The sequence below is a fragment of the Mus caroli genome, chromosome 18 (genome assembly GCF_900094665.2).
Source record: "Mus caroli chromosome 18, CAROLI_EIJ_v1.1, whole genome shotgun sequence".
NCBI lineage: Eukaryota > Metazoa > Chordata > Mammalia > Rodentia > Muridae > Mus > Mus caroli.
In genome coordinates, this window is record NC_034587.1 from 5,995,020 (window position 1) to 6,007,318 (window position 12,299).

General features: G+C 41.8%; 2 pseudogenes; both read left to right on the forward strand.

Annotated features, from left to right (window-relative positions):
- Positions 1-2,496: 2,496 nt before the first annotated feature.
- On the forward strand, positions 2,497-4,002 carry LOC110285181 (annotated as a pseudogene).
- Positions 4,003-8,362: 4,360 nt separating this feature from the next.
- LOC110285100 lies at positions 8,363-10,522 on the forward strand (annotated as a pseudogene).
- The last annotated feature ends 1,777 nt before the right edge of the window (positions 10,523-12,299 follow it).

Here is a 12,299-nt window from a genome sequence, read left to right on the forward strand (position 1 = left end):
AAAAAAAAAAAAAAAAAAGAACTTATATAAAGTACTTATATTGTTCGGTGGTTAAGAGTACTTATATTGGCTGCTCTTCGTGAACACCCAGATTCTAGCTCCCCATATCATGCAGCTCACAACTGCTTGTAACTACAGCTGCAAGGGTTCCTATTATCACTTCTAGCCACTGTGGGTTCCCTCACACACAATATATATATACACACACATCATAAAAATAAAATAAAATATTATTTAAAATAAGTAAAGTAAAATATTAAGGGCTGAGAAAATATAAACAACTTAAACATATCCACTTACCTTCAAAGCAACTTGTGTTCATTGCAAGAATATAAGATTGGTTCAACTAGCATAAACCAAAAGCTGTAACACCTGATATGAATATGATTATGGGTAAAAATCGCATGATCTTCTGTATAGGTGCAAATGGGACATTTGACAAAATACAACCTGCTTTCAATGATAAACGTCCTAACAAATTATAAATTGACAAAACATACTTGAATGTAATGAAGACTTTACATGACAGACCTAAGTCAAACATTATAACAAACATGGCAAAAGTGAGAGTATATTCTTTAAAATCTGCAATGACACAAGGTTGTCAGCTCTCTACTCTTTTATCCACTTACAGCTTGAACTCTTAGATCAATAAGAAAAAGAAATAAAACATATAAAAATGTGAAGCCAAATTGCTTGTATGCATGGTTGTATTTTTAAAAGTCTCTACACACGACAACAGAAAATTTCAGAATTAACAAACACCATCAGGGAAGAAGAACACTAATCTTAAAAACATAAGTACATTAATCCCAGAACTCAGTAGGCAGAGGCAGGCAGATTTCTGAGTTTGAGGCCAGCCTGGTCAACAAAGTGAGTTCCAGGACAGCCAGGGCTATACAGAGAAACCCTGTCTCGAAAAAAAAAAAAAAAAAAAAAAAAAAAAGGAAATGGGAAGGTTATTCCATTCACTAAAGCAGAAAATTTAAGTTCCTAGTAAAACAACCTAACAAAGGAAGTGAAAGACCTTTGTGAAGAAAACATTAAAAACTATCAAAGAAATGCACTAGACAATTGAATTTGCCTTCATTTAATCTTTTAAAAATTCAACATTACAGCAAGTAATATCCAGGACCAATACATTATTAATAATACACTTTATGAAACTAAAAAATATTGTAAAATAATACTGGAACATCGATAGTTAAAGCAAGCAAAACGGAAAGGATATGGCAGGAGACAAATAATCCCTGACCTAAAATTGTACTTTGGATCCATAGTGACAGAGATAGCAAGAAATAACCAAGAATCTAATATGAAACAGCAGGACATAGTACATGACCTAAAACAAAAACAAAAAACAAAAAACCAAACAACCAACCAACCTTCCAAACAAACAAAAACAACAACAAAACCTGAACGGTTTAGAAACCTGATTGTTGACACAAGAATCACAACCATACACTGGAAACAGGAGTAGCAATAAATGGTGCTGGTACAGCAAGACATCACTCCCAGAGGAATAAAATAGATCCATATCTTTCACCCTGCAGGAAATCAGTTCAAAACAGATGAAAGACTTGGATTTAAAACTAGAAACTATAAGGTTGCTAGAGGAAGAGAACGGGAAAACATTTCACACAAAAGCATTGAAGGAACTCTCTGACAAGAACTTCAATGGCAGGGTCCATCTGGGGACACAGCTAGCAGAGGTGAGCTGTGATCTGTCTCCTGACCTCCATCATCTGGCCCACAACTCTCTCTGCCTTCCCAGGGTGGCCTGTGGGGATATTCCATGAACATCAAGGTTAGACCCCTCCCCCAAGAAATTCTCTGCCTGCTGGATCTACCTGGGACACTGCCAGCAGAGATGAATAGCTTGCCTTTCCCTAAGATTCACTGTTAGGTTCGTGGCTCTGTCTGTTGACATCAGAAACATCCTGCCAATAGCAAGGACAACCAGAGGGTTAACAGACAGTATAAGAAAACAATCAACAAGAGCCTGGAAAATATGTCATCACCAGAGCCAAGCTCTCTTGCTTTTAGCAAATCCTTAATATCTTAATACAGCCAAAGGACAAAATGATGATCTTAAATCCAAACTTATAAAGATTATAGAGGCCTTTAAAAAGAAAAGGAATACATTCCTTAAAGAAATACAAGAAAACACAATCAAACAGGTGAAGGAAATTAATAAAACTGCTCCATGACTGAAAATAGAAATAAAAGCAATAAAGAAAACACAAACTGGAGATTGAAAATGGAAATAAAAGCAATAAAGAAAATACAATCAGAACACACCCCTCTGCTCTGAGGAAAAGTAACATGTGGGCGGGCAGTGAGGCAGCCTCTGGGGTCTTGCAGGCCTCCTGAGCTTGGGGCCCCATCCGGAGGGAGGCTGCGCACTGTGTGCTAGGTGTGGCTAGGGAGAGTCCTTAGTCACTCGGAGGCCAACTTTCACCACTACTCAAGTTCTTGCACCATACTGGGTACTCCATGTTTCCCTATCCTCTAAAGAGTTTGGGTTGAGACTGGACCATGCTGTGGGAGGATCTGCAGAAATACTACTAGCGCAGACACATTTCCAGTTGTCTAAGGTGGCCAGAACATTACTCAAGTGCACCTTACCCGTACTCCAGTGGCAGGCATTTCTCATTGAACTGTAGACCACCTTTTCTGTTTGAGTCTAGAACATAGTTTCAGTACTATAATTGTAGACCTGACCAACTGAGCCTTGATCCATCTCTCTTGTTATATCACAAATGCTGACAGAGATGAGCCCTCATCTAAATGAAGAAAACGCCAAAGAACAATAAAAAGGAACTGGGAGTATTTATGTAGCCATAATAAAAAGAATACAAAGGACCTAGAAGACAGAAATGTTGACTCCACCTATGAGGACCATGAAGATAAGTTTGACTTCTTGGTGATATAACATCCTCTCGCAGGGTTTACTGGAGGATAACTTGCACCTCTACAGACATTGTTACTCTGGAGTTTTCGCTTCCCCAATATTTTGAAAGAAATCATACATTTTGATGCAGATGTGCTTTGTCTGTTGGAAGTTCAAGATCATTATGGGACAGAGATCAGGCCAATTCTGGAATCACTGGGTTATCACTGTGAATATAAGATGAAAACAGGAAGGAAGCCGGATGGCTGTGCACCTGCTTCAAACATTTCAAGTTCTCGCTCTTATCTGTGAACCCAGTAGAGTTCTGCCACTGTAATATTCCTCTGCTGGACAGAGAACAACATTGGATTAGTTTTACTCTTGCATCCCAAGGTCCCACCTGCTGCCTCTCCATCCATCTGGATAGCTAACACACATCTGCTGTATACTCCTCAGTGTGGTGATATTAAGCTGATCCAGCCGGTGATGCTGCTAGCAGAGATTGCCAATGTGACCCATTACAAAGATGGCAGCTCCTGTCCCATTGTCATGTGTGGTGACTTTAATTCTGTTCCTGGTTCTCCACTCTATAGCTTCATAAAGGAAGGGAAATTAAATTATGAAGGTCTTGCAATTGGAAAGGTATCTGACCAGGAACAGTCTTCACAGGGACAAAGAATTTTATCTATTCCAATTTGGACCTCAAACCTAGGCATCTCTGAGAACTCTGATTATGAAGCATAACAGGTTCCCAAAGTAAAAAAGACAGTGATCTGACTCAAGCACAGCAGTAGAAAGGGGAGGTCCCAGTGTCAACTGACAAAGTCGCATCTACAGCACGGTTTCAGCTTTTCATCTGGCTATTCCCATTATGTTCCTGACACTGAAGTTCCCGAAGTGCCATAACTGTCGATTATATTTTCTACTCTGCAAAAAAGGACACTGCTTGGGGTCTAGGAGCTGAAGTTGCTTTGGTTGGTAGCTTGAAACTTCTAGCTAGACTGTCACTTTTAGCAGAACAAGACTTGTGGACTGTGGATGGCCTTCCCAATGAGCACAACTCCTCAGATCACCTGCCTTTGCTGACCAAGTTCAGACTTGAGCTCTGACTACTCCTTATTCACAGGACTTCTTGTCTATATTCTTTTCTTTTCAAAGGATGTAAAAATTTTAAGTATTTGCATGCTGTTCATTTTTGTGATGTGGGGTTCTGAATTTCTGTTATATGCTCGAAACAGATTGGAAGAAACAAATTTACAACTGTTTTGTTGTCTGTTTGTTTGTTTGTTTTTGAGACAGGGTTTCTCTGTATAGCCCTGGCTGTCCTGGAACTCACTTTGTAGACCAGGCTGACCTCGAACTCAGAAATCTGCCTGCCTCTGCCTCCCAAGTGCTAGGATTAAAGGCATGTACCACCACGCCCGGCTACAACTGCTTTTTTTTTTTTTTAAATGAAATATTTTCCTGATAACTGATGTCTAAAGAACTTTGTTGTAAATGACTTCTAAGTCCTGGTAAAGTTGACAGCATTTTTAAAATGTAGCTCACCTCCTTGGCCCTTAAGATAGGAAGTCAGTGCTTTTTAGTACATCCGGTGGTCCTGCCCGGACCTGTAAAGCCTTTTCTGGAGACCTAGTTTCATTGGGAGAAGCCTGTGCTGGTTCTTAGAAATCACTGGGTCACTCCTCCACAGGGTCCAAGCTTCTGAAGAGGCTTGACAATGTGTGTGCTGTAGAGAACATTGGCCCATGTCACTGCCACCCTAAGCTACACAGTGTGCCTACATTTTGTACTGGAAATAGTTGAGAGTGTTGATCACTCTCATACGAGTAAAGCTCCTAGGGAGATATTGTGGTATATACCTATAATCTTATTAGCATTTGGAAGGTGGTGGCAAGAGGATTAGCCATTTAAAACCAGTTTTAGCAACATTTTGTTTGAGGCCAGCCTGATCTACATGAAACCCTGTCTTAAGAACAACAAGAACAAAAAAGGCAAAGTCATTTTATGTATGTTCACTCCTGTCCTAGACAACGGTTGCCTTAAGGAAAGCAGATGACCCAGGTGCATCCACGAACATCCTTAATCCCAGCATCTGGGAGTCAGAGGCAGGAGGATCGATATGTGTCCCAGGCTGACTAGGGCTACAGGCAAGGCCCTGTGTCTCAAAGACCAACAAAAGGCAGCAGACCTCAGTGTCTCCTGCACTTACCTTTCTGTTTAATGATGGTAAAAGGCCCTTTGGTCAGGATCAACATTTTGTTGAGCCACTTTTGTATAAATTTATTAGAGAAGTGGTCTTTGGAAGGAAACAGGAGCTCTACAGCTGTTTGTCATTCGCCTCCAACATGCAGCAGTCATCTTGGGGAGGTGTTGCTTAGACCCTGGAGCCTCACTACCTGTTGGCTGCAGTGTCGAGCTTCCTGGTACCATGGTGCAGCAGGGTGCCATGGTGCTTACACTGTTCTGTGCAGCCTCACAGCAGCCTGACCAGCCAGTAGCTTGCCCTGTACAAGTGTCAAATAATAGAATTCTAAATGTAAATAGAAATTTCTCTACTTTTTAAAATAGTAGACTCAGATTGCAGACATTTCTAAGTCACTACTGTGCAGTAATAAGTGTTTTCTGCAGTGAGTTTTATTATAAAATGTTTTAAATTAGATGATAAATCTTTGCAATTAAAAAAAAAAGATTGATGCATCCTCACTTGGGCCTTACTTCTTGTTAAACCTCATATGGTCTGTGAGTTGTATCATGGGTATTTTTAACTTTTTGGCTAATATCCACTTATAAGTGAGTATATACCATGCATGTCCTTTTGGATCTGGGTTACCTGGCTCCGGGTGATATTTTCTAGTTCCATTCATTTGCCTGCAAAATTCATGATGTTTTCATTTTTAATAGCAGCATAGTATTCCATTGTATAAATAAACCACTAGATAGATACCATGTGCCAAAGTTAAATCAAGAACAGGTAAACTATCTAAACAGTCCCATAACCCCTAAGGAAACAGAAGCAGTCATTAAAAACCTCCCAACCAACAAAAATCCCAGAGCCAGATGGTTTTAGGGCAGACTTACAAAGAAGAGCTAATACCAATATCCCTCAAACTATACCATAAAATATTTTCAACAAATATAGAAGAAAATTTCACCAACCTAAAGAAAGATATGCTTATAAACATCCAAGAAGCTTACAGAACACTGAATAGATTGGACCAGGAAAGAAAATTCTACCACCACACAATAATCAAAACACTAAATGTACACTACAACAAAAAAGGATATTAAAAAGCTACAAGGAGAAATGACCAAATAACATACAAAGGCAGACTCATCAGAATTGCATTCAACAGAGACTCTAAAAGTCAAAAGGTCCTTAGCAGATGTCTTACAGACTCTAAGAAACCACAGACATCAGTCCAGGCTACTATACCCAGTAAATTTACAATTACCATAGATGGAGAAAACAAGATATTCCATTACTAAAGCAAATTAAAGAATATCTATCCATAAATGTTGCGCCCACCTCGGCGGGCAAGGAAGACACAACATGGTTGGATTCTTCTCAACAGCCTTTATTGCAGGAACGCCTTGTTGCTGCTACGGGGACCCTGGGTACCCAGGGAGGTCTGTTTATATACTCTCAGCCCCCATCCACTCACAGCAGGCCACACCACCTCACCAGGCACACAGCTTCAGCCAATCAGGGTGGCAGGGGCATGTCTCCACCAAATATGGACTTGTTTACACTGCCAGCATCATGGTGCACCTGCGCAGCTCTCACGATGGTCGTGGCTTATTTTTAGGTGTATGAGGAAGTCAGGTGCAAGTCATAAGACTTCGCTGCAGTCCTGGGCGCCATCTTGGGACTGCCCAGGACTGCTGCCACACCCGCTCCTCACACATAAATCCAGCCCTACAAAAGATACTAGAAGGAAAACTCTAACGCAAAGAAGGGAGGTACACACAAGAAAACACAGGAAATACATAACCCCACAACAGAAAATCAAAGGAACACACCACCACCACCATCAAAATAAAAGGAATTAACAGATGCTGGTTATTAATATCTCTCAACATCAATGGACTCGCCCCCCCCCCCAAAAAAAAATACCCAGGCTAACGGAATGGAAGTGAAAACGGGATTCATCACTCTGGTACATACCAAAAACACACCTCAGTATCAAACATATGCATGGCCAAAGGTTCTCCAAGCAAATGGACCAAAGAATCAAGCTGGAGTAGCAACTCTAATATCTAATGAAATATAATTTCAACCAAAAATAATCAAATGAGAAGGGGAAGGACACTTCATAGTCATCAAAGGAAAAATCCATAAAGGTGACTTATCAATTCTGAACATCTATTCCCCAAATGCAAGGGCACCCACATTCATAAAAGAAACATTAAGAAAGCTTAAATCACACATCAAACTCTACATGTTAATAGTGGGAGACTTCAACATCCAACTCTCACCAGTGGACAGGTCACCAAGACAGAAACTAAACAGAGAAATAATGAAATTAATCAAGAGGACCTAACAGATATATATCGAATATTTCACCCAAGTACAAAAGAATATACCTTCTTCTCAGCACCTCAAGGAACCTTCTCCAAAATTGGCCATATAAAGCAAGGCAAACTTCAACAGATAATATGAAATTGAAATAACCCCTTGCATCTTATCAAACCACCATGGATTAAAGCTGAAACTCTACAACAGAAATGGCAGAAAACCTATAAACTAATGGAAACTGAATAGCTCTCTACTGAATGACCACTGGGTCAGGAAAGACATGAAAAAATTAAAGACTTTCTAGAAATCAATGAAAATGAAGGCACAACATACATAAACTTTTGGCACACAATGAAAACAGTGCTAAAAGAAAAGTTCACAGCACTAAGTGCTTTCACAAAGAAATTGGAGAGATATCCTGCTAAGCCCACCTGAAAGCTATAGAACAAAAGAAGCAAATACACCCAAAAGGGGTAGACAGTAGAAAATAGTCAAACTCGAGGCTGAAATCAATACATGAGAAAAAAAAAGAGAACAATATGAAGAACCAATGAAACCAAGAGCTGGTTCTTTGAGAAAATCAGCAAGATAGACAAACAGCCAACTTACTAAAAGGCGGAAAGATAGTACCCAAAGCTAAAAAATCAGAGTAGAGGGACAAAACACCAGACACTAAGAAAATCTAAGGAACCATTAGGTCTGACTTCAAAAGTCTGTATGTGCACAACCTCTTCCAGTTTCTGAGGCCTCTTATCTCCTTCTGGAGCTCGCAGTGGCTCCCAGACCCGAAGGGGCAGGGGAGTCAGCAACAGCTGCGAAGAATGTCACTCTCCATGTGCTGCTCGGGCTCCCTGCTCATTCTGCAGCTCTTTGCTTGGGCTTTGACTTCCATCTGCAGCACTTTACCTGAATAGCCTCCCAGGACTTGCTTCTGACGCACCCAGGCCCAGATGAGGTGGCAAGCAGAGGCTACCAAGAGAAAGCACCAAGTGTCCAATGATTCTCCACGAGCAAAACGGAGGAATAAAATATCTTCTCTTTTAGCCAAGAAAGCCAGCGATAAAGAAACTCAGAGAACATTTAAATGGAGTGCACACAAAATGTTTTCTCCAAAGTATTTGGAAGACAAGAGGAGAAGCCATGCATCAAGACTTCGTCATTGTTTAAAAACAATCCTGAATCCCAGAACTCCACAGAACTGTAGTGAAGCAGGCTCAAGAGCAAGTGTTCTCTCCAGAAACTTTCCAGGAGCTGGACCTCCACCCACATCTAATTTCCACAATAAATACAGTCTTAATAATGTCCAGTATGACCAATGTTCAGAAGTAGAGTATCCCAGTGCTGTTGGAAGGCAGAGATGCCCTTGTGTGGTCCCAGACAGGCTCAGGGAAAACTCTTGCCTATTGCATCCCTGTAGTCCAGTCTCTTCAAGCATTGACAGAGAAAATACAGCGCAGTGATGGACCCTATGTTTTGGTCCTAGTGTCCACCAAAGAGTTGGACACTGTTTTGAACGCAAAGGTTTTACACTGCTCAGACGCTACTTAAGCCATTCACCTGGATTGTTTCTTGGCATGTTGATGGGCTGAGAGAAGAGGAAATCAGAAAAAAAAGCTAGACTCCACAAAGGCATAAATATCCGTATCTCAACTCCTGGCCGTCTAGTGGATCATACAAAATCCACAAAGAACCTTCACTTTAACCGAATACAGTGGCTGATTGTGGATGAAGCAGACAGGATCTTGGATTTGGTTTTTGAAAAGGACATCACAGTGGTTCTGAATGCTGTAAATGTTGGGTGCCAGAAACAGCAGAATGGCCTCCTGTCAGTGACACTCACAGAAGGTGTAACATGGCTAGCTGATATCAGCTTGCACAATCCAGTCAGTTAGCTCTGCCCTGGACAAAAGCTGGGACCAGCCCAACCCTAAGGAAGTTAGAACCCATCTAGGCAGCTTTGCCATACCAGAGAGCCTCGACCAGCATGTGGTGTTGGTTCCCCGCAAGCTGTGCCTTGTCTGCCTCGCAGCCGTCATCCTGCAAAAGTACAAGTTTGAGAAGAACCAGATGATTGTCTTTTTCTCCAGTTGTGACCTGGTGGAGTTCCACTACAGCCTCTTCCTTCACACCCTGCTTTGTCACTCAGGGACTGCTACTTCTGAGCATCTGCCTCCTGTCCACTGAAATTCCTTCGGCTATATGGCAACATGGAGCAGGAGGAAAGGACATCCGTGTTTCATGAGTTCTCCCATTCTGGAACTGGAGTCTTACTCTGCACAAGGGTTGCATCTTGAGGCTTGGATCTCCCACAAGTCACCTGGATGGTTCAGTAGAGTGCTCTGCCTTCACCTGCAGAGAACATTCACTGCATTGGAAGAACTGCCCGGATTGGCTGTCATGGGAGCAGCCTCCTCATTTTGGCTCCTTCAGAGGCAGAATATGTCAACTCATTGGCTTCTCACAAAATCAATGTTTCTGAAATTAAGATGAAAGATATTTTGTTTGTCCCGGCAAAGGATAATTGTTTTAAAAGGAGACAAAGGGGAGCTCAGAAATTCCATGCCATTGGCCCCCAAGAAATCTGAGAACGAACCACAGTATTGCAGATAGTGTTTAAAGATTATGTGCACTCCAGTCAGAAGATGGTCTCCTGGGCAAAGAAAGCCCTGCAGCCCTTCATCTGAGCCTATGCCATCTACCCCAAGGAGCTGAAGTCCATCTTCCATATCTGATCCCTATACCTTGGATATGTGGCTAAGAGTTTCAGACTAAGAAATGCTCCTAGCAACCTCAGTGTCTCTGCTGTGAAGAAGGCAAGCTTTAAAAGGCCTGACCTTCAGAAGAAGACACAGAGGAAGAACCACCTTGTGCCTGCTGAAGTACTGCACTGGGAACACTCAAGTGGACTGGAGGACAGTGGCACAAAGGGCAGAAAGCAAGGCAAACAGCAGGGCCTTCAGGTGGCACCCAGCAAACCTGTGCCATGGAGAGAATGCAGCTGCTTCTATATCCTGAAGGCTCATCACTGGCCAGCAAGCTTCTTTTGGTATTTTAGTCTCTACCGGACTGGGTCAGGGTGGATCCAACATGATCTCATTGCTTTAGATTGATATTCTGTTCTTATCATCAAAGCTTCTGAAAAATAACTGGCACCTCTCCCTGAATACAGACTCAAGAGTACAGATCCTCACCTGCTGCAGGAGGAGCCCTGTACAAACCCAATTAGGCAGGAGCTGGTGCTAGACAGTCACCCAACTTTGACCAAGCCTCTTGTGAGATTGCTCATGGACAGCAAGCATCCTGTGTATCAGGCTGGATGAGTATAACTCCTGCCAAGCTTGGCAGATTAAGTAGCCACGTGTGTATTGCATGAGTGTTGTAAGATAAAGATAAAGATGTAAAGATAAAGATGTTAAAAACAGGAAGGAAAAAAAGGATGCATGATGTTTATTTTTAAAATATTTTTAAGATTTATTTATTTATTTTATGTATGTGAGTACACTGTCGCTGTCCTCAGACACACCAGAAGAGGGCATCAGATCCCATTACAGATGGTTGTGAGCCACCATATGGTTGTTGGGAATTGAACTCAGGACCTCTGGAAAAGCAGTCAGTGCTCTTAACTTCTGAGCCATCTCTCCAGCCCACATGATGTTTAGAAGAAATATAAATATGGCCACAAAGACAGTAGGAAATTGAGCTTTAATTCACCCTGCTAGTCTTTGCTGATGACAAGCATGTATTGATTCACCTTACATTGTCTTGCTGAGCTTCACTGTGGTCTCTTGTTAGAGAAAAACTCTACAAAGAACTTCTAGTGAGATTCCTGTGGCTTCTTGCCCCTTCCACAGACTAAGGCCCCATTGCCAAGCCTTGCAGTTTCTTTTGGCTTGAACTGCCCTTGCTGATTCATGTGTGGTGTCTGCCAAGTGGACTTGACAGCAGCCATTGATTCAAGTTTGGTGTTTGCTAGTGGACTGGACTGAGAAAAATGTAAATTGGAATTGTCCCCAAAGAACTATTTCTAAAAAGGTTCACTTGTATCTCAGTATCTCCTTTTCCACTACCTCTGGTGGGTGGACTAGTGGGGTGGTGGAACCCTTATTAAGGTAGGTTACATAAAATATTTGCCTACACAGAGGAATACTGGGACTCAGAGAGAAGGAACAAAATATGGACAGAGGTCTATTTCTGACTGATTCAGCAGCAGGATTTGGAAGGAGAGAATAGGAAAAGGAGGCAGGAGAGGCTGCTGGGCTGGAGGCGGGTGAGGGGCTGAGGCATAGTCTCTCCTGCCAGGAGCCTTTTGTGATGAGGAGGCTACAGCTGTGTGATATAGCCTGAGCCCTCCTGACACATTTCACACTGCACTCCAGGACTCACTGGCCTGAGAGCTGCATTGCAATTCAGAAGTTAGAGAATTCTCTCCTTACATGAATACCTTTAGTAACTCATGGATAAGCCTCAGCCCCATGGACATAGCAATGGATATAAGTATTGCCATTACATGTGGAGTGGAGCTCTTTTTCCTACTAATCCCACTCCTGAAGGAATACCCAGTATTACCACCATCTGGGAGCAAAACGGACATCCCAAAGGTGAGAAAAGCATTGGTTCACACACAATGACAAGTCATTATTTTGTTCATGACTGATACTCTCTCATTCCCTAGAAAGACAGGTGTGAGAAATTTTGGCATTTTTTAAAAAAACATAAATATAAAATTATGTTTTTGTTTTAATCTCAGATGTGGGATATGGGGTTGCTTTAGATTGTCCACAGAAGCTGAACATGATTTGTCCCATGTTCTGGCAGGGCTTGATTTTGCAAGCAGCAGATAGTTTATTACTGTGATATTTCAAATTCTGTGGACTTTTCAGGGGGTAT